This window comes from Loxodonta africana, chromosome X (assembly GCF_030014295.1).
Source record: "Loxodonta africana isolate mLoxAfr1 chromosome X, mLoxAfr1.hap2, whole genome shotgun sequence".
Lineage (NCBI taxonomy): Eukaryota > Metazoa > Chordata > Mammalia > Proboscidea > Elephantidae > Loxodonta > Loxodonta africana.
In genome coordinates this window covers 56455494-56476475 of record NC_087369.1, presented here as the reverse complement: position 1 = coordinate 56476475, position 20982 = coordinate 56455494, and positions in this window count along the sequence as shown.

Here is a 20982-nt window from a genome sequence, read left to right as displayed (position 1 = left end):
CTTCCAAGCAAAGTGAACAACCAAGTGTACTGCTCAAAGTTCTGCCCATTAGGAGGATTTGCTTTCACCACTGTTCTTCAGGGAGTCCCCAAAAAAGGACTGTTGTGCTACCACTGTCCACTTTCGAGTGGTGGCTGCATATCGTGCAAAACCATCTGAAAACCAGACACAAATTTCCTGTTCTTCATCAACCGATCATAAGGAACTCCCAATGAAGCCATAGGTGCAGACTGGGAGAGGGCAGGTAATGTGACAGGAGTGGACACCATGGATATTTGGGCCACTTCATGTAACTTACTTGTGCCTTCAGGTCCTGCTTGGGCCCGATCTCATATATTCTACTGTCATTTAATGATGGAGTGCTGTCGTGCACATTTGACTTCATGGCTCTGTGGGTCAGACAGCACCCAATTCATGATGGGCAGCTCAGGCCACATGGTGACTTGGTGGCCCGTGGTTAGGTGTTCAGTCTCTACTAAGGCCCAGTAACAAGCTGGAAGCTGTTTCTCAAAAGGAGAGTAGTTATCTGCAGAGGATGGAAGGGTTTTGCTTCAAAATTCTAAGTGCCTGCACTGTGATTCACTAATAAGGGCCTGCCACAGACTCCAAAGAGTATCTCTCTGCCACTGACACTTCAGGCACCATTGGATCAGCCAAGTCATATGTTCTAAGTGGCAGAGCAGCTTCCACAGCAGCCTGAACCTGTTGCAGAGCCTTCTCTTGTTCTGGATCCCACTAGAAACTAGCAGCTTTTCAAGTCACTTGATAAATATGCCTGAGTAGCACACCCAAATGAGGGGTATGTTGCCTCCAAAATCCAAAAAGGCCCACCAGATGTTGTGCATCCTTTTTAGTTGTGGAAGGGGCCAGATGTAACAACTTATCCTTCAATTTAGAAGGAATATCTCAACATGCCCCACACCACTGGACTCTTAGAATTTTCACTGAGGTGGAAGGTGCCTGAATTTTTGCTGGATTAATTTCTCACCCTCTAGCATGCAAATGTTTTATCAGTAAGTCCGGAGTCATTGACATGTCTTCCATACTGGGTCCAATCAGCATAATGTCATTAATGTAATGGGCCAGTGTTATGTCTTGTGGATGGGAAAGGCAATCACGGTTCCTATGGACTAAATTGTGATACAGGCCTGGAGAGTTAATATAGATCTGAGGTAAGACAGTGAAGGTGTATTGCTGGACCTGTCAGCTGAAGGCAAACTGCTTCTGGTGGTCCTTCAAATCCAGAATTGAGCAAAAGTCATTGGCCAGATCAGTAGCTGCCTATGAGGTACTGGGAGATGTATTAATTGCTCAAGCAGTGAAACCACATCTAGAACAACAGCTGCAGTTGAAGTCACCACTTGGTTAAATTAACAATAATCCGCTGTCATTCTCCAACATCTGTTTCTTTTTTGCCCAGGCCAAATAGGCAAGTTGAATGGGGATGTGGTGGGAATCACCTCCCCTTCATCCTTCAAGTCCTTGATGTGGCAGTAATCTCTGCAGTCCCTCCAGGAATGCAATATTGCTTTTGAATTACTATTTTCCTGTGTAGGAGTTCTAATGGCTTCCACTTGCCTTTTCCTACCATAATAGACCTTTTTTTTTTTTTTTAATAGACCTTACTCCACTTGTCAGGGATCCAATGTGGGGGTTCTGCCAGTTGCTGAGTATATCTATTTCAACTCTGCATTCTGGAACTGGGAAAATTACTACAGGATGGGTTTGGGGACCTGCTGGATCCACTGTGAGACAAACCTGAGCTAAGACTCCATAAATAACCTGACCTCCATATGCCCCCACTCTGGGTCTCCTGGAATTAGTGTCAATTCAGAGTCAGTATCCAGTAATCTCTGAAAAGTCTGATTATTTCTTTTTCCCCAATGAATAGTCACTCTCATAAAAGGCCTTAGATTCTTTTGGGGAAGGCTGGAAGAAAGATTAACAGTATAAATTTCTGGCAGTGTATTGGGGTTCTTTTTCAAGAGGACCCAATATCCCCTTCATTCAAGGGGTTTTGGGTCTGTAAACTCACTCAAGTCTGGGAATTCATTGAGGGGCCACGTCATGGATTGAATTGTGTCCCCCAAAAATATGTGTATCGATTTGGCTAGGCCATACTGTGTGATTGTCACCATTTTTTCATCTGATGTGATTTTCCTATGTGTTGTAAATCTCATCTCTATGATTTTGATGAGATGGGATTAGCGGTAGTTATGTTAATGAGGCGGGACTCAATCTACAAGATTGGATTGTGTCTTGAACTGATGTCTTTTGAGATATAAAAGATAGAAACAAGCAGAGAGACATGGGGGACCTCATACCACCGAGAAAGCAGTGCCAGGAGCAGAGTGCATCCTTTGGACCTGGGGTCCCTGTATCTGAGAAGCTCCTAAACCAGGGGAGGATTGATGACAAGGGCCTTCCCTAGAGCTGACAGAGAGAGAAAGCCTTCCCCTGGAGCTGGTGCCCTGAATTTGGACTTCTAGCCTACTAGACTGTCAGAGAATAAATTTCTCTTTGTTAAAGCCATCCATTTGTGGTATTTCTGTTATAGCAGCAATAGATGACTAAGACAGGCCATGACTCTATTTTGGCAATTCGAGTCAGACTGCTGTTCACTTGACCTAGAATTCTTCCACTTGTACAGATCAAGTAAATATTTAGTTGATTTCCCATCTATTTCACTCCTCGGGACACCATGACTAAGTGGCCAATGCCGTAAGTCCATACAAATCAGACTTTCTGATTACTGCTTTGACTCTGTTGTCCGTTATGATAACCATGCCCACCTTGTCTTTGTCAATTGAGTGCCACCACTTGGCGCCTACCACCACAGAGTCCAGTCAGCCCCATTGTAGTTAGGTGTCTTAATTCAGTTAGGCCAGTTCCCACTGTCAAATCTGACTTACATAAAATAGCAATCACAGCAGTCTTCAAGGATGCTGGGGCCCCCTTCACAAATTTGTTCCTCACTGTTGTGGTAACAAGTGTGTCCATCGGACACTTCATGTATGGGTCTGTGGGTCTAACCTGATAAATCCATTTGAACATGCCAATTTCCCTAAGCCTTTGGATACTTTCTTCTATAGGATACCAAGGCAGGTCTGGTACTTCAACTTGATTTAGTGCAGGTCACCACATAATCCATCCTTCAGCGAACCAACCAAATACTATTAGTTCCTTTCCTAACCTTCTGAGCAAAAACATTGAAGAATCTGTGCTTAGTGGGCCCATATCAATAAACTCAGACTGATCCAAATTTATGTTCCTTGAACCAGTATCCCACACCCTTAGTAGCCATTCCCAGACATATTCCCCAGGTTTCTGCTTGTACATATTAGAAAAGTCAAACAGTTCTTTGGAGTGCAGTGTACCTCCTCCTGTGTCACACTTGTACTTTGGGACTTAAGTCTAGTTATAGGTTTAGAAGCAAAAATGGGTGGTAGGGTGGAACCTGGGTACATTCAGCAGTATCTTGTTAAGACATCTAACCCAGGTGATGGCTCAGATGACATACCAGGTGATATCTCAGACAAAGGCTCTTCAGACATATCTAGGTTAATCTCATCAGATGGGAGTGGAAGGGCTAATGATTTTACTGGGGGGAGTGGCTTAGCAGATAAAGATGGAGTGATCTCTTCAGGTGGGAGTAAGAGGGCTGGTTCTTTTGGCAGAAGTGATTCAATGGAATTTAGGGGCTCAATGTCCCCAGCTTCCTGATTCTCTGCCCATACGTCCCCATCCAAAGTTTCAGGATCCCATTTCTTCCCAGTCAATGCCCTCACTTTAACTTCAGACCCCATTCAAGGCTGGGAATTTAGTTGGTGTTGTAATTCAGCCACTCTTAAACGATAAGGCTCGGTTTGGTTTTCAGCAATATGAGCTCTGTCACTACAAGAAATAAGGGTTACTACAAGAAATAAGGGTTTCTTTCATGGCACAAGTGGCAACTTTGAGGTCTTTTATGTGCAGTTGAGCTGTGACTCTGAAACGCTGAACTCATCTCTTTCTTTCACCACTGTCTACCGAAAGTAAGACCAACCAACCAGCTTCCCTATACTTCTCATTCTGACAAAATTGTAGAAAAGTATCAAACATGTGATAACCCAGAGCCTCGCTTCTCACCAATACTTGATCTATTGGTGGTGATATTTTGTGTATTAATATTTCCACCCCACGCCATATATTAGCAGTGCCCTCTTTACTATTGGAGGCAGAGTCATAAGCACCTTTAAGACTAGTCAGACTTGAGAACCAATTTAGAAAACTCAGCCTTACAATTTTGTTTCTCTAGAACCACTCTCAGTACCAAATGTGTTAGGCGGGGTTTTCTAGAGAATCAAAACCAGTGAAGAGTGTATATATATATACAAAAAAACCAACCCATTGCCGTCAAGTCAACTCTGACTCATAGTGCTATTGGACAGAGTAGAACTGCCCTATAGGGTTTCCAAGGAGTGGCTGGTGGACTCAAACCCACGACATTTTGGTTAGCAGCCTGAGCTCTTAACTCCTGTGCCACCAGAAGGGGGAGGTGGGGAGAGAGGAAAAGAGAGATTTATCTCACGGAAATGGCTCATGTAGTTGTAGAGGCCGGCAAGTCCCATGTCCGTGGGTCAGGCATCAGGCTGGAGGCTTCTCCTGACTCATGAAGCTGCAGGGGCTGACGAACCCAAGATAAGCAGGACAGATGGCAGGCTGTGACTCACAGGCTGTGTAGGCTGACAAATCCAAAATCAGCAGGTAAGACAGCAGGCTGCTGGTTCAAGTCCCAAGAACTAGAGGTCAGACAATGGCAAGCTGGATGAGGATCCAGAGCAAGCAAGTGAGCTTTGCCAAGATGTCCATATATATTGGATACAGGCCACACCCCTAAGGAAACTTTCCTTACAATTGATTGGCTGATCACATTAGATCACATCGTGGAGGATGACTAGATTGTTACATAACTGCCAAACTACATTATCATATAACTGCCAAACCACTGAGAATCATGACCCAGCCAAGTTGACACACAACCTTAACCATCACAGGGGCCCAGGAACTAGGCATGATTATTCCAGGTTCCAATGAGGGCATGCTCACATACAGTCTTTCCTAAGGCTTATGGGCCATATCTCATAGAGGTGGTAGTGCAGAAAGAAGACATTTGGAACATCTCATCCTAGATTATTGGCCACAAATAAATGTAGTGTTCAAATTGTGCAATGATAAATATGTCATCCCTGTTGCACATATTGTGAAAACCCTGTTTTCAGTGAGTGGCCCAGGACACTCATAAGTCCCTCATAGAAGAACATAGAGCACCTAGAAAGGCAAATAGTACTTTAGAAGGGAGATCCTCCCCTGGACCTTGTCATATTCTCTAGACATAATCACTAGGGGAATGACGGGGGGGGAAACTTTCTAACACATCCACTACATCCTCAAGGGATAGTTTTTTTTTTAATTAGAAAAATTACTTATCTCAGCTCCTTTCATCTTATTGTTCAGGAAACAGTCTTACACATGTATCTGAAATAACATACTATCGCACACTCTGTTTAAAGGGAAAGCACCATATGTAAAGCTAATCAGTTGTCCAGAGTTCTCAGGTTATAGTATCTTGCTTCCTGATTTAACATTAATGTTTGAAAATCAGAAATGCCATCTCCAATAAATGTTAAGGGGCTGTAAAAATAATCACTTTATTCAATATTATAGTTGTAGAAATGGAATATATTTTCGTTGGTACATCGGTCTAGGTCAGCAGGAAAATAAATACTGTAATAAGCTTGTCTTTTTGTTTTGTTTTGTTTTTTTGACAGTACTAAAAAGAAATTCTAATCCAAGCTTTCCTGAGCTTCCTATGTTTTCACTAGATTCTTCTTCCTCTGCTGCTTTTCATCCTTTTCCACATTTCATATTAGAGGATTGGTAGAGCCTTTTAAAACTTCATCAACAGGAGCAAATCCAGTATCCACTGATTTCTTCTCAAAGGGTACTCTAACCCATCAGATAGCCCTGCAGTTTCATTCTCGTGAATAGCCATAAAAAAAAAATTGGACACAGGCGAATCCAATCAATAGAAGAAGAAATCTATTGAGTTTTGGAATGTTGGCAGCGACTGTTTTTGGAGCCAGGAGTGCAGCGTCCCAGCCGGGGAACCTTGACGTTGGGCTTTGGACTGGCAGCGGAGGAACTGACTGCGGCTTCTGAGACAGCCCAAGCACAGGACACGGGCCTGACACTCGGGGGCAAACTCTACCCAGCCAGCGCACACAGGCAACGCCCCCTCTCGGGAATCTCAGATAAAACAGTCATCCCAAGCAAGATAAGTAACTTTGTCTATATTCCGGGGTACTACTCTCTCCTGTTTTTCTGAACCCTCCCCTCCCCTTCCCAGGCGGCTTCATTAACATTGGAATTTCCTGAGCCAGAGGGAGAACTGCTCCTCGCCTTTTCTTTTTTTTTTTTTTTTGGTCTTTTCCTAACCCATTCTTCTGGCCTGACAGAAGCAACTACAAAAAACCCAGGAAACAAAAATCCTTCCCTAATTGAACTAAAAACACAGAACCAGCTCCAGCCAAGCATATGTGATCCACAGTCTTGGGCTTTCATCCCTACAGGGAACAAGGTGGCTATTATAATGCAAAGGCAATTCTGATAGGGATCTTATTGCATTTTTTTTTAGCGGATTTACTGGAAAGACAAGTTTCCCAGGTCTGATATCTCTGCGTATTCAACAGAGCCCTCACTGACCCACAACAGGGAACTGAGGGCTGAAGCTCTCCGCAGACCACCTAGCCTCCTGCTTTAGGGGTCTAAGGAGGGTGACACCTACCAATCTGTAGAGGTACTTGCATTGGGGGCCTAAAGTACAGCTCCAGAGCCCACCCACCAAGGTGCTTTAGGAATAGAGACACACCTACCTCACTGACACTTGGGGGAAGCCTGTCAGCATCCTGCCCCCCCTGGAGGGTGAACCCCAGCTGCTACTAGAATCTGGTGCACACAACTATCACCACTACTTCTCAGGGTGGATAGGTGACAGGGTGCATCACACACTTGATGACCCAAAATCAGATTCTACTCAAGAATAGTGAATGGACTTAGGCATATATATCTGGTAACAGCCCAAACCAGCTGGTAATAGGTCATAAGTAAGTCAAGGGCTACAACAATCAAGACACCGCAATCTAGTAGCCCATCCACTTATATTGAAAGAAAACAAAACAAGATAAGACTCAGTGAGCAAATATAGAATAAATCACTACAATATCTTAGTGATGGCTCGGAGACAGCAGTCGATATCAAACCACATACAGAAGCAGACCATGACTGCTTCTACAACCCCCCAAACAAAAGAATCAAAATCTTTCCCAAATGAAGATACAATCCTGGAATTCTCAGATACAGAATATAAAAAACTAATTTACAGAATGCTTCAAGACATCAGGGATGACCTCAGAAATGAAATAAGGCAATCTGCAGAAAAAGCCAAGGAACACACTGATAATGCACTTGAAGAACTCAAAAAGATTATTCAAGAATATAGTGGAAAAATTAATAAGTTGCAAGAATCCATAGAGAGACAGCATGCAGAAATCCAAAAGATTAACAATAAAATTACAGAATTAGACAACGCAACAGGAAGTCAGAGGAGCAGACTCGAGCAATTAGAATACAGACTGGGAAATCTGGAGAACCAGGGAATTAACACCAACATAGCTGAAAAAAAATCAGATAAAAGAATTAAAAAAAATGAAGAAACCCTAAGAATCATGTGGGACTCTATCAAGAAGGATAACTTGCATGTGATTGGAGTCCCAGAACAGGGAGGGAGGACAGAAAACACAGAGAGAATAGTTGAAGATCTGCTGACAGAAAACTTCCCTGACATCATGAAAGACGAAAGGATATCTATCCAAGATGTTCATCGAACCCCATTTAAGATTGATCCAAAAAGAAAAACACCAAGACATATTATCATCAAACTTGCCAAAACCAAAGATAAAGAGAAATTTTTAAAAGCAGCCAGGGATAAAAGAAAGGTCTCCTACAAAGGAGAATCAATAAGAATAAGTTCAGACTACTCAGCAGAAACCATGCAGGCAAGAAGGCAATGGGATGACATATACAGAGCACTGAAGGAGAAAAACTGCCAGCCAAGGATCATATATCCACCAAAACTCTCTCTGAAATATGAAGGCAAAATTAAGATATTTACAGATAAACACAAGCTTAGAGAATTTGCAAAAACCAAACCAAAGCTACAAGAAATACTAAAGGAAATTGTTTGGTGAGAAAGCCAATAATATCAGATACCAGCACAACACAAGCTCACAGAACAGAACATCCTGATATCAACTCAAATAGGGAAATCACAAAAACAAATTAAGGTTAATTTTTTTAAAAAAGCTCAAAACAGGGAATCATTGAAGTCAATATGTAAAAAATCCCAATAATCAAAAAGAGGGACTAAATACAGGTGGCATAGAACTGCCATATGGAGAGGGATACAAGGCGATATAGGACAATAAAAGTTAGGTTTTTACTTAGAAAAATAGGGGTAGATATTAAGGTAACCACAAAGAGGTATAACAACTCCATAACGCAAAATAAAAACCAAGAAAAACGTAACGACTCAGCAAACATAAAGTCAAATACTATGAAAACGAGGAACACACAATTCACAAAGAAAAACGTCTCAGCACAAAAAAGTAAGTGGAAAAATGAAATTGTCAACAACACACATAAAAAGGCATCAAAATGACAACATTAAACACATACTTATCTATAATTACGCTGAACGTAAATGGGCTAAATGCACTAATAAAGAGACAGAGAGTCTCAGACTGGATAAAGAAACACAATCCATCTACATGCTGCCTACAAGAGACACACCTTAGACTTAGAGACAAAAACTAAAACTCAAAGGATGGAAAAAATATATCAAGGAAACAATAAGCAAAAAAGAGCAGGAGTAGCAATATTAATTTCTGACAAAATAGACTTTATACTTAAATCCACCACAAAGGATAAAGAAGGACACTACATAATGATAAAAGGGACAATTGACCAGGAAGATATAACCATATTAAATATTTATGCACCCAACGACAGGGCTGCAAGATACATAAATCAAATTTTAACAGAATTGAAAAGTGAGATAGACACCTCCACAATTACAGTAAGAGGCTTCAACACACCACTTTCGGAGAAGGATAGGACATCCAGTAAGAAGCTCAATAGAGACACGGAAGACCTAATTACAACAATCAACCAACCTGACCTCATTGACCTCTACAGAACTCTCCACCCAACTGCTGCAAAGTATACTTTTTTTTCTAGCGCACCTGGAACATCCTCTAGAATAGACCACATATTAGGTCATAAAACAAACCTTTGCAGAATCCAAAACATCGAAATATTACAAAGCATCTTCTCAGACCACAAGGCCATAAAAGTGGAAATCAATAACAGAAAAATTAGGGAAAAGAAATCAAATACTTGGAAACTGAACAATACCCTCCTGAAAAAAGACTGGGTTATAGAAGACATTAAGGAGGGAATGAGGAAATTCATAGAATGCAACGAGAATGAAAATACTTCCTATCAAACCCTCTGGGACACAGCAAAAGCAGTGCTCAGAGGCCAATTTATATCGATAAATGCACACATACAAAAAGAAGAAAGAGCCAAAATCAGAGAACTGTCCCTACAACTTGAACAAATAGAAAGTGAGCAACAAAAGAACCCATCAGGCACCAGAAGAAAACAAATAATAAAAATTAGAGCTGAACTAAATGAATTAGAGAACAGAAAAACAATTGAAAGAATTAACAAAGCCAAAAGCTGGTTCTTTGAAAAAATTAACGAAATTGATAAACCATTGGCCAGACTGACTAAAGAAATACAGGAAAGGAAACAAATAACCCGAATAAGAAACGAGGTGGGCCACATCACAACAGACCCAACTGAAATTAAAAGAATCATATCAGATTATTACAAAAAATTGTACTCTAACAAATTTGCAAGCCTAGAAGAAATGGATGAATTCCTGGAAAAACACTACCTACCTAAACTAACACATTCAGAAGTAGAACAACTAAATAGACCCATAACAAAAAAAGAGATTAAAACGGTAATCAAAAAACTCCCAACAAAAAAAAGCCCTGGCCCAGATGGCTTTACTGCAGAGTTCTACCAAACTTTCAGAGAAGAGTTAACACGACTACTACTAAAGGTATTTCAAAGCTTAGAAAATGACGGAATACTACCTAACTGATTTTATGAAGCCACCATTTCCCTGATACCAAAACCAGGTAAAAAAAGACATCACAAAAAAAGAAAATTACAGACCTATATCCCTCATGAACATAGATGCAAAAATCCTCAACAAAATTCTAGCCAATAGAATTCAACAACATATCAAAAAATTAATCCACCATGACCAAGTGGGATTTATACCAGGTATGCAAGGCTGGTTTAATATTAGAAAAACCATTCATGCAATCCAACATATAAATAAAACAAAAGACAAAAACCACATGACCTTATCAATTGATGCAGAAAAGGCATTTGACAAAGTCCAACACCCATTTATGATAAAAACTCTCACCAAAATAGGAATTCAAGGAAAATTCCTCAACATAACAAAGGGCATCTATACAAAGCCAACAGCCAACATCACTCTAAATGGAGAGAGCCTGAAAGCATTTCCCTTGAGAACGGGAACCAGACAAGGATGCCCTTTATCACCGTTCTCACTCAACATTGTGCTAAAGGTCCTAGCCAGAGCAATTAGGCTAGACAAAGAAATAAAGGACATCCGGATTGGCAAGGAGGAAGTAAAATTATCTCTATTTGCAGATGACATGATCTTATACACAGAAAACCCCAACGAATCCTCCAGAAAACTACTGTAACCAATAGAAGAGTTTGGCAGAGTCTCAAGTTATAAGATAAACATACAAAAATAACTTGGATTCCTCTACATCAACGAAAAGAACATCGAAGAGGAAATCACCAAATCCATACCATTCACAGTAGCCCCCAAGAAGATAAAATACTTAGGAATAAATCTTACCAAAGATGTAAAAGTCCTATACAAAGAAAACTACAAAGTACTACTACAAGAAACTAAAAAGGACCTACTCAAGTGGAAAAATATACCTTGCTCATGGATAGGAAGACTTAACATAGTAAAAATGTCTATTCTACCAAAAGCCATCTATACACACAATGCACTTCTGATCCAAATTCCAATGTCATTTTTTAATGTGATGGAGAAACAAATCACCAACTTCATATGGAAGGGAAAGAAGCCTCGGATAAGTAAAGCATTACTGAAAAAGAAGAAGAAAGTGGGAGGCCTCACTCTACCTGATTTCAGAACCTATTATATACAGCCACAGTAGTCAAAACAGCCTGGTACTGGTACAACAACAGGCACATAGACCAATGGAACAGAATTGAGAACCCAGATATAAATCCATCCACATATGAGCAGCTGATATTTGACAAAGGACCAGTGTCAGTTAATTGGGGAAAAGATAATCTTTTTAACAAATGGTGCTGGCATAACTGGATATCCATTTGCAAAAAAATGAAACAGGACCCATACCTCACACCATGCACAAAAACTAACTCCAAGTGGATCAAAGACCTAAACATAAAGACTAAAACGATAAAGATCATGGAAGAAAAAATAGGGACAACCTTAGCAGCCCTAATACAAGACACAAACAGAATACAAAACATTCCCAAAAATGATGAAGAGAAACCAGATAACTGGGAGCTCCTAAAAATCAAACACCTATGCTCATCTAAAGACTTCACCAAAAGAGTAAAAAGACCACCTACAGACTGGGAAAGAATTTTCAGCTATGACATCTCTGACCACCGCCTGATCTCTAAAATCTATATGATTCTGTCAAAACTCAACCACAAAAAGACAAACAACCCAATCAAGAAGTGGGCAAAGGATATGAACACACACTTCACTAAAGAAGATATTCAGGCAGCTAACAGATACATGAGAAAATGCTCTCGATCATTAGCCATTAAAAATTAGAGAAATGCAAATTAAAACCACGATGAGATTCCATCTCACACCAACAAGGCTGGCATTAATCCAAGAAACACAAAATAATAAATGTTGGAGAGGCTGCGGAGAGATTGGAACTCTTATACACTGCTGGTGGGAATGTAAAATGGTACAACCAGTTTGGAAATCTATCTGGCGTTATCTTAAAAAGTTAGAAATAGAACTACCATACAACCCAGAAATCCCACTCCTCGGAATATACCCTAGAGAAATAAGAGCCTTCACACAAACAGATATATGCACACCTATGTTTATTGCAGCTCAGTTTACGATAGCAAAAAGCTGGAAGCAACCAAGGTGTCCATCAAGGGATGAATGGTTAAATAAATTGTGGTATATTCACACAATGGAATACTACGCATCGATAAAGAACAGCGGCGAATCTGTGAAACATTTCATGACATGGAGGAACCTGGAAGGCATTATGCTGAGCGAAATTAGTCAGAGGCAAAAGGACAAATATTGTATAAGACTACTATTATAAAAAAAAATAGTATAAACTGAGAAGAACACATACTTTTGTGGTTACAAGGGGGGGAGGGAGGGAGGGTGGGAGAGGCTTTTTTACTGATTAGTTAGTAGATAAGAACTGCTTTAGGTGAAGGGAAGGACAATACTCAATACATGGAAGGTCAGCTCAACTGGACTGGACCAAAAGCAAAGAAGTTTCTGGGATAAACTGAATGCTTCAAAGGTCAGTGGAGCAAGGGCAGGGGTTTGGGGACCACGGTTTAAGGGGACTTCTAAGTCAATTGGCAAAGTAATTCTATTATGAAAACATTCAGCATCCCACTTTGAAATGTGGCGTCTGGGGTCTTAAATGCTAACAAGCGGCCATCTAAGATGCATCAATTGGTCTCAACCCACCTGGATCAAAGGAGAATGAAGAACACCAAGGTCACATGATAGCTTTGAGCCCAAGAGACAGAAAGGGCCACATGAACCAGAGACCTACATCATCCCGAGACCAGAAGAACTAGTTGGTGCCCGGCCACAATCGATGACTGCCCTGACAGGGAGCACAACAGAGAACCCCTGAGGGAGCAGGAGATCAGTGGAATGCAGACCCTAAATTCTCATAAAAAGACCATACTTAATGGTCTGACTGAGACTAGAGGAATCCCGGCGGTCATGGTCCCCAAACCTTCTGTTGGCACAGGACAGGAACCATTCCCAAAGACAACTCATCAGACATGAAAGGGACTGGACAGTGGGTAGGAGAGAGATGCTGATGAAGAGTGAGCTATTTGTATCAGGTGGACACTTGAGACTGTGTTGGCATGTCCTGTCTGGAGGGGGGATGGGAGGGTAGAGAGGGTTGGAAACTGGCAAAATTGTCATGAAAGGAGAGACTGGAAGGGCTGACTCATTAGGCGGAGAACAAGTGGGAGTACGGAGTAAGGTGTGTATAAACTTATATGTGACAGTTTGACTTGATTTGTAAACGTTCACTTGAAGCTCAATAAAATTTAATAAAAAAAAAGGACAGTATGTTTCCAGTAGGCATCAAAAATACAACACCAGATGACTTTCCAGTAGAAGAAAGGGTGCTAAAAATACCTGAATGGGAATTCAAATCTCTAATATTCAGAGCTATCCAAGAGTTGAAGCAAAAAGCAGACAAAAATGGGGACTAATAGACAAATTCATGGAAAAGGCAGAAAAATTCATGAAAAATACAGACAAAAAAGTAGAAGAAACCACAAAATTAATACCGGAATAAAATGTGAAAATAAATTCACAACTAGAAATCATACAAAAACAAAAAAAAATTGAAATCTAAAAGATAAACAGGAATGGACAGTGTCATAGAAGGTCTGAGGAGCAGGTTTGAAACAACTGAAGACAGAATCAGCAAAACTGAAGACAACTCCCTGGCTACAAATATGTTCAAGGAAAAATCAGAAAAAAGAAGGAAGAAAAATGAAGAAACCCTGAGAATTATGTGGGATACAATCAAAAGCAAAAATTTTCAAGTGATCAGAGTTCCAGAACACGGGGAAAAATGGAAAACACAGAGAGGATCATTGAAGAATTGCTGACAGAAAACTTCCCTAATATAATGAAAAAGGAAAAGCTGACCATCCAAGAAGCTCAACAAACCCCATATAGAATAGACCCCAAAAGAAAATCACTAAGGCATGTCATAATCACACTTGCTAAAACCAAAGACAAAGAAAGAATCCTGAGAGCAGACTGAGAAAAATGAAAAGTCACATATGGAGGGAAAACAATAAGACTAAGCCCTCATTATTCGGCAGAAACCAAGCAGGCAAGACGGCAATGGGATGACATAGATAAAACCTTGAAAGAAAAAAAATTGTCAAACAAGAATAATATATTCTGAAAACCTCTCATTCAAATATGATGCTGAAGTTAGGACATTTCCAGATAAACAGAAATTAAGCGAATATGTAAAAACAAAACCAAACTTACAAGAATTATTAGAGGGAGTCCTTCAGTTTGAGAACAAACAATATCAGACCACAGCCTGAATCTAGGATGCAAGATCACACTAGCCAGATACCAACCCAGGAAATGAACTCTCAGGGACTATTCAAAATCAAAAGATTTACAGCAAGGAACCAGACAGATTAATCTGTCAATGACAACAACATCAGAACAATAAAAGGGGGAATAAATGGTGTAGGTATAGCACTTTCTAATGGAGAGGAAGGCAAGGCGATACCAAGTAATGATAAAAATAATAGACTCGTTCAAACCTAGGAAGATAGGGGTAAATTTCAACATAATCACAAAGAAAGTTAACAAACCCACTCATCAAAATAAAGATGAAAAACATACAGTCTCAGTAAAAACAAAATCTAAAAAAACAAAAGAAATTAAAAAAAAAACACAAACAAAAGGAATTCAGCATGGGAGAGTAAGAGGAACAAAGAAAACATCTGCACCACAAAAAAGCACTATTAACTGACAGCTATAAACTCACACCTATCAATAATTATGCTGAATGTAAATGGCTTAAATACACCCATAAAGAGATAAAGAATGACAGAATGGATAAAAAAAAAAAACAGGATCCATCAATATGCTGTCTACAAGAGAATCACTTTAGAAATAAAGACATGAATTTATTAAAAATCAAAGGATGGAAAAAATATATCAAGCAAACAGCTACCAAAAAAGAGCAGTAGTAACAATACTAATCTCAGATCAAATAGACTTTAAAACAAAATCCACCATAAAAGACAGAGAAAGGCACCAAATAATGAGTAAAAGGATGATTCATCATGAAGACACAACCATAATAAATATCTACACACCCAATGACAGGGCTCCAAAATACATAAAACAAACTCTAACAGCACTGATAAGAGAAACTGACAGTTCCACAATAATAGTAGGAGACGTCAACACACCACTCTAAGAACAGAACATCTAGAAAGAAAGTCAACAAAGATACAAAAGACCTAAAGGACACAATCAGCCAACTTAACCTCACAGACATATATATAACACTCCACCCAAAAGCTGCAAAGTAGAACAGAATTGAGAATCCAGACATAAATCCATCCACATATGATTAGCTAATATTTGACAAAGGCCCAAAGTCAGTTAAATGGGGAAAAGACAGTCTCCTTAACAAATGGTGCTGGCATAACTGGTTATCCATCTGCAAAAAAATGAAACAAGACCCATACCTCACACCATGCACAAAAACTAACTCAAAATTTTATATTTATATTTTATACAAATATAAAATATAAAACAATAAAGATCATGGAAGAAAAAATAAGGACATTAGGAGCCCTAATACATGGCATAAACAGCATATGAAACATTACTAACAATGCAGAAGAGAAGCTAGATAACTAAGAGTTCCTAAAAATCAAACACCTATGCTCATCCAAAGACTTCACCAAAAAAGTCAAAAGATTTCCTACAGACTGGGAAAAAGTTTTTAGCGATGATATTTCCGATCAGCGTCTGATCTCTAAACTCTACATGATACTGCAAAAATTCAACTACAAAAAGACAAATAACCCAATTAAAAGTGGGCAAAGTATATGAACAGATACTTCACCAAAGAAGACCTTCAGGTAGCTAACAGATATATGAGGAAATCATTAGCCATTAGAGAAATGCAGATCAAAAATACAATGAGATTTCATCTCACTCCAACAAGGCTGGCATTAATCCAAAAAACACAAAATAATAAATGTTGGGGAGGTTGTGGAGAGACTGGAACACACATACACTGCTGGTGGGAATGTAAAATGGTACAACCACTTTGGAAATCAATTTGGCACTTCCTTAAAAAGCTAGAAATAGAACTACCATACGATCCAGCAATCCCAGTCCTTGGAATATATGCTAGAGAAATAAGAGTCTTTACAGGAACAGATATCTGCACACCCATGTTCACTGTAGCATTGTTTACAATAGCAAAAAGATGGAAGCAACCAAGGTGCCCATCAATGGATGAATGGATAAATAAATGATAGTATATTCAAACAATGAAATACTACGTATTGATAAAGAACAATGATGAATCTGTGAAACATTTCATAACATGGAGGAATCTGTAAGGCATTATGCTGAGTGAAATTAGTCAGATGCAAAAGGACAAATATTGTATAAGACCACTATTATAAGAACTTGAGAAATAGTTTAAAATGAGAAGAAAATATTCTTTGATTGTTACGAGGGTGGAGGGAGGAACGGAGGAAGGGAGAAGGGTTTTCACTAATTAGATAGTAGATAATAACTATTTTAGGTGAAGGGAAAGACAACACACAATACAAGAGAAGTCAGCACAACTGGACTAAATCAAAAGCAAAGAAGTTTCCTGAATAAACTGAACACTTCAGGCACCAGCGTAGCAGGGGCGGGGGTTTGGCGACCATGGTTTCAGAGGACATCTGAGTCAATTGGCGTAGTAAAATCTATTAAGAAAACATTCTGCTTCTCACTGTGGAGAGTGGCATCTGGGGTCTTAAACGCTAGCAAGTGGCCATCTATGATGCATCAGTTGGTCTCAACCCACCTAGAGCAAAGGAGAAGGGAGAACACCAAGGACACAAGGTAATCATGAGCCCAAGAGACAGAAAGGCCCACATAAAGCAGAGACTACATCATCATGAGATCAGAAGAGCTAGATGGTGCCCGGCTACAACTGATGACTGCCCTGACAGGGAACACAACAGAGAACCCCTGAGGGAGCAAGAGAGCAGTGAGATGCAGGCCCCAAATTCTCAGAAAAAGACCAGACTTAATGGTCTGACTGAGACTAGAAGAACCCCAGAGGTCCTGGTCCCCAGACCTTCTGTTAGCCCAAGACAGGAACCATTCCCAAAGCCAACTCTTCAGACAGGGATTGGACTGGACTTTTTTTTATGGGCTATAAAATGATAATGGTGAAGAGTGAGCTTCTTGGATCAAGTAGACACATGAGACTATGGGGACAGCTCCTGTCTGGAGAAGATATGAGAGGACAGAGGGGGTCAGAAGCTGGCCAAATGGACACGAAAATACAGAGTGGGGGGAAGGAGTGTGCTGTCTCATTAGAAGGAGGCAACTAGGAGTATATGAAAAATATATATATAGCAAGGTGTATATAAGTTTTTGTACGAAAGACTGACTTGGTTTGTAAACTTTCACTTAAAGCACAATGAAAATTAAAAAAAAAAAGTAATGACCTGGTGGTCCCCTCTGAGATGAAACAATAATAAAAGCAATTGCATATTCTTAACACCTGTAAGATCTCACACTCATTTTTAATTGCCTTGTGCATACTAAGTGAAAGCTATGGCTGAAAACGCCCATAGTCTCCCTCCTATAGGAGCTCTCACACATTTCCTCAGAGAAGAGGACTCATCAAAGGCTTTCTCACAATTCTCGCGTTGAAAAGGTCTCTCCCCAGTATGTATTCTCCTGGGCCCTGAGGCTGAAGTCTTTTCCACATTGATTACACTCATAATGTTTCTCTCCAGTGTGAATCTTCACATGACTCCTAAAGGATGAGGGACAACTAAAGGCATTTTCAGCCATAATACTAATTGAGTTTCTCCTTTGTATTCTCTTCTCCTCTTTAAGGTAAGAGTTTGTGCGACAGGCTTTTCAACATTGATTACATTCATAACATTTTGCTCCACTGTGAATTATCATGTATGCATTAGTGGATAAGCTTACACTAAAGGTCTTCCACATTGAATGCACTCAAAGGACTTCTCTCCAGTGTGAGTTATCACATGATTCCTAAGAGAAGAAAGAACCCTGAAGGCTTTCCCACAGTCATGGCATTTATAAACCTTCACCCCAGTGTGTATTCTCTTGTGCTGAGTAAGGTTAACTCTCAGGTTGAAAATTTCAAGAAAATTATTATATTCATTGGGTTTCCCTCCAGAATACATCCTGTCCTGTTGACGAAGCAATGAGTGATGACTGGAGGGTTTTTTCTATTCATTACATTCATAGGAATTCTTCCCTTCTGTTATGTATATGAAGGACATTATAATTTTTTATGATTTCCTGCGCATGTTTCTTTCCTATCTTTTGTTCATGTTGAAAAGGGTGATTCCTCTGAAAAAGGCTCTGTAATGTTCATCATTTTCATATGGAGATTTTCTGATAATTGTTTAAGGCTGAATTATTTTATAATCACTCAATATCTGAATCAAATTAATGAAAATATTTACATGTGAATTCCAAGTGAAGAAAATGTTTTGAGCTAAGTTTATTATAGCTATAGTGTCTTTCCTGAGTGAATTCCACTTGCCTAAATGACTTGCCCAATTCTTACATGGTGTATTACTTTCTTGTTGCCTATTTAACAACTAACCGCAAACTTAATGGCTTAAAACAATGCAAATTTCTTCTCTTACAGTTCTGGAATTCAGTAGTCTGAAATAAGTTTCACTGGGCTAAAATCAAGGTGTCAGCAGGGCTGGTTCTTTTCAGAGGCTCTGAGGGTAAGATCCATTGCCTTGCCTTTTTCAGTCTAGAGTAGCTGCTTGTGTTCCTTGGCTTGTGGGCTCATCCTCTATCATCAAAGCTTGCTTCTGTCATCATATCGCCTCTTCTCTTCTGTCGTCGAATATCCTTCCGCTTCCCTCTTATAAGGACATTTGTGATTACATTTAGGGCCCACCCAGATAATCCAGGTTAATCTCATCATCTCAAAATCCTTAATTTAATCACATCTGCAAAGTCCCTTTTGCCATATAAGGTAACATTTACATGTTCCAGGGATTAGGACCTGGATATCTTTGGAGGCCATTATTCAGCCTACCACACATGACTTTTCTAATTTAGGGCTCTTCCAGCATTCTAATGAAAAGGACAAATAATCATCCTTTGCGACTCTTACCATGTTCAGGTCTTACTTAGGGGTTGAACTTTAGTGTTTAAGAATATTCCCAATCTGAAACAAATTTGACAAATATTTAAATTGTAGAAAAAGAAATGCCATAATAAAGGTTTAAAAAGTTAGTATGGCCAATATAAATTTCTTCCAAATTCAAAATACAGACCCTAAAATTGGAAAAGAATGCACTCACGAGCAAAGACTGAGAACTTTATCTGTGTAGCATATTGGCAATTACAGGGATAAGATGTGGGCATTTTTGGTGATTTATTAACACTGAATGATTCAATGGCAATTGAGACTGATGTTGACAAAAAGAGGTTATCAGAAATCCCCAGTGTGGAGAAATAGATTAAGAGCCCACATAAAAATGTTAAATTTAAAGAAGATAGATCTTTCTCTGAGGTTAGGCTGGATTTACATGGTTGATGCCTTGCTCATGGGGAAAAGTACATGATGTGGGAGGATTGTGTGGAATATAATAAGACCTTCCATGAAAAAAAAACAAAACCTGAACCCGTTGCTGTTGAGTCAATTTGGGCTCATAGCGACCCTATAGGACAGAGTAGAACTGCCCCCATAGGGTAGCTGCCAACATTTTCATCCTCAGGTGTTCTAAAGGTGCGTGACTTTAAGAGCAGCAAATGAGCATACCAAAAAAAAAAGTACTCATCAATCCAATAAAATTTTTTCAAAAGGATCCAAAAAACTTTTTCAAAAAACTCAAATAACCATTTTGTGCCCCCAAAATATTAAGGATCTCTGATATTCATGTCTAAGCTTAGATACATATTTAAGGGATCCCACACCGTTTAACCGCAGAGGAAATAAAAAGACAATGAAAAGTACAGGTCTTCATTTTCATAGGGAAGCCACTGAACTGAAAGCCCCATGAGGGCAGGGATCATTTCTGTCTCATTTACTCACATATTCCAAGCCCACATCCTGGAAACCAACTGGTGCTTAAGAAAGATTTGCCCCATAAATTACTAAATGAAAGAATGATGCCACTTTCCATACTGTCACCAGGTTGCTGTAGTTCTCCAGCATCACAGCCTTCTACGGGGTCCTCTTAGTGGGATCTAGCCAATCCCACTCCTCCCCAGGGAAAGTCCATAGCCAAGTACCTGAAGGCCACTGATTCCAGTAAAATCACACAGATTCTGTCTCAGTGAAATGCCATCTCCTCTAATGTTCACAGGAGGATAAGTGAGGTGATTAGCCCTGTGGTATGGAGACCCAATTAGAATGAAATTTAGATAAGTCTTCTACCCCAACGCTTAGTATCACTACTCATTCCCAAGGTAATCTATCATATCCAGTCTCATAGCTCTAATAGCACCTCTAATACATGACTTAGATTATATTTCCAGTAATGGACTTGAGCTCTTCCAGAATTATTCTTCCCTTTATCCAACATTGATCACGGTCTCCAAAACAATATATGCTTGAGCAAAACATTCAATAACTGAAAAAAAATTATTTCTCCATTGAGAACATGGATTCCTTCAGACAAAAAACCCATTGCCATTGAGTTGATTTTGACTCATAGGCGACACTG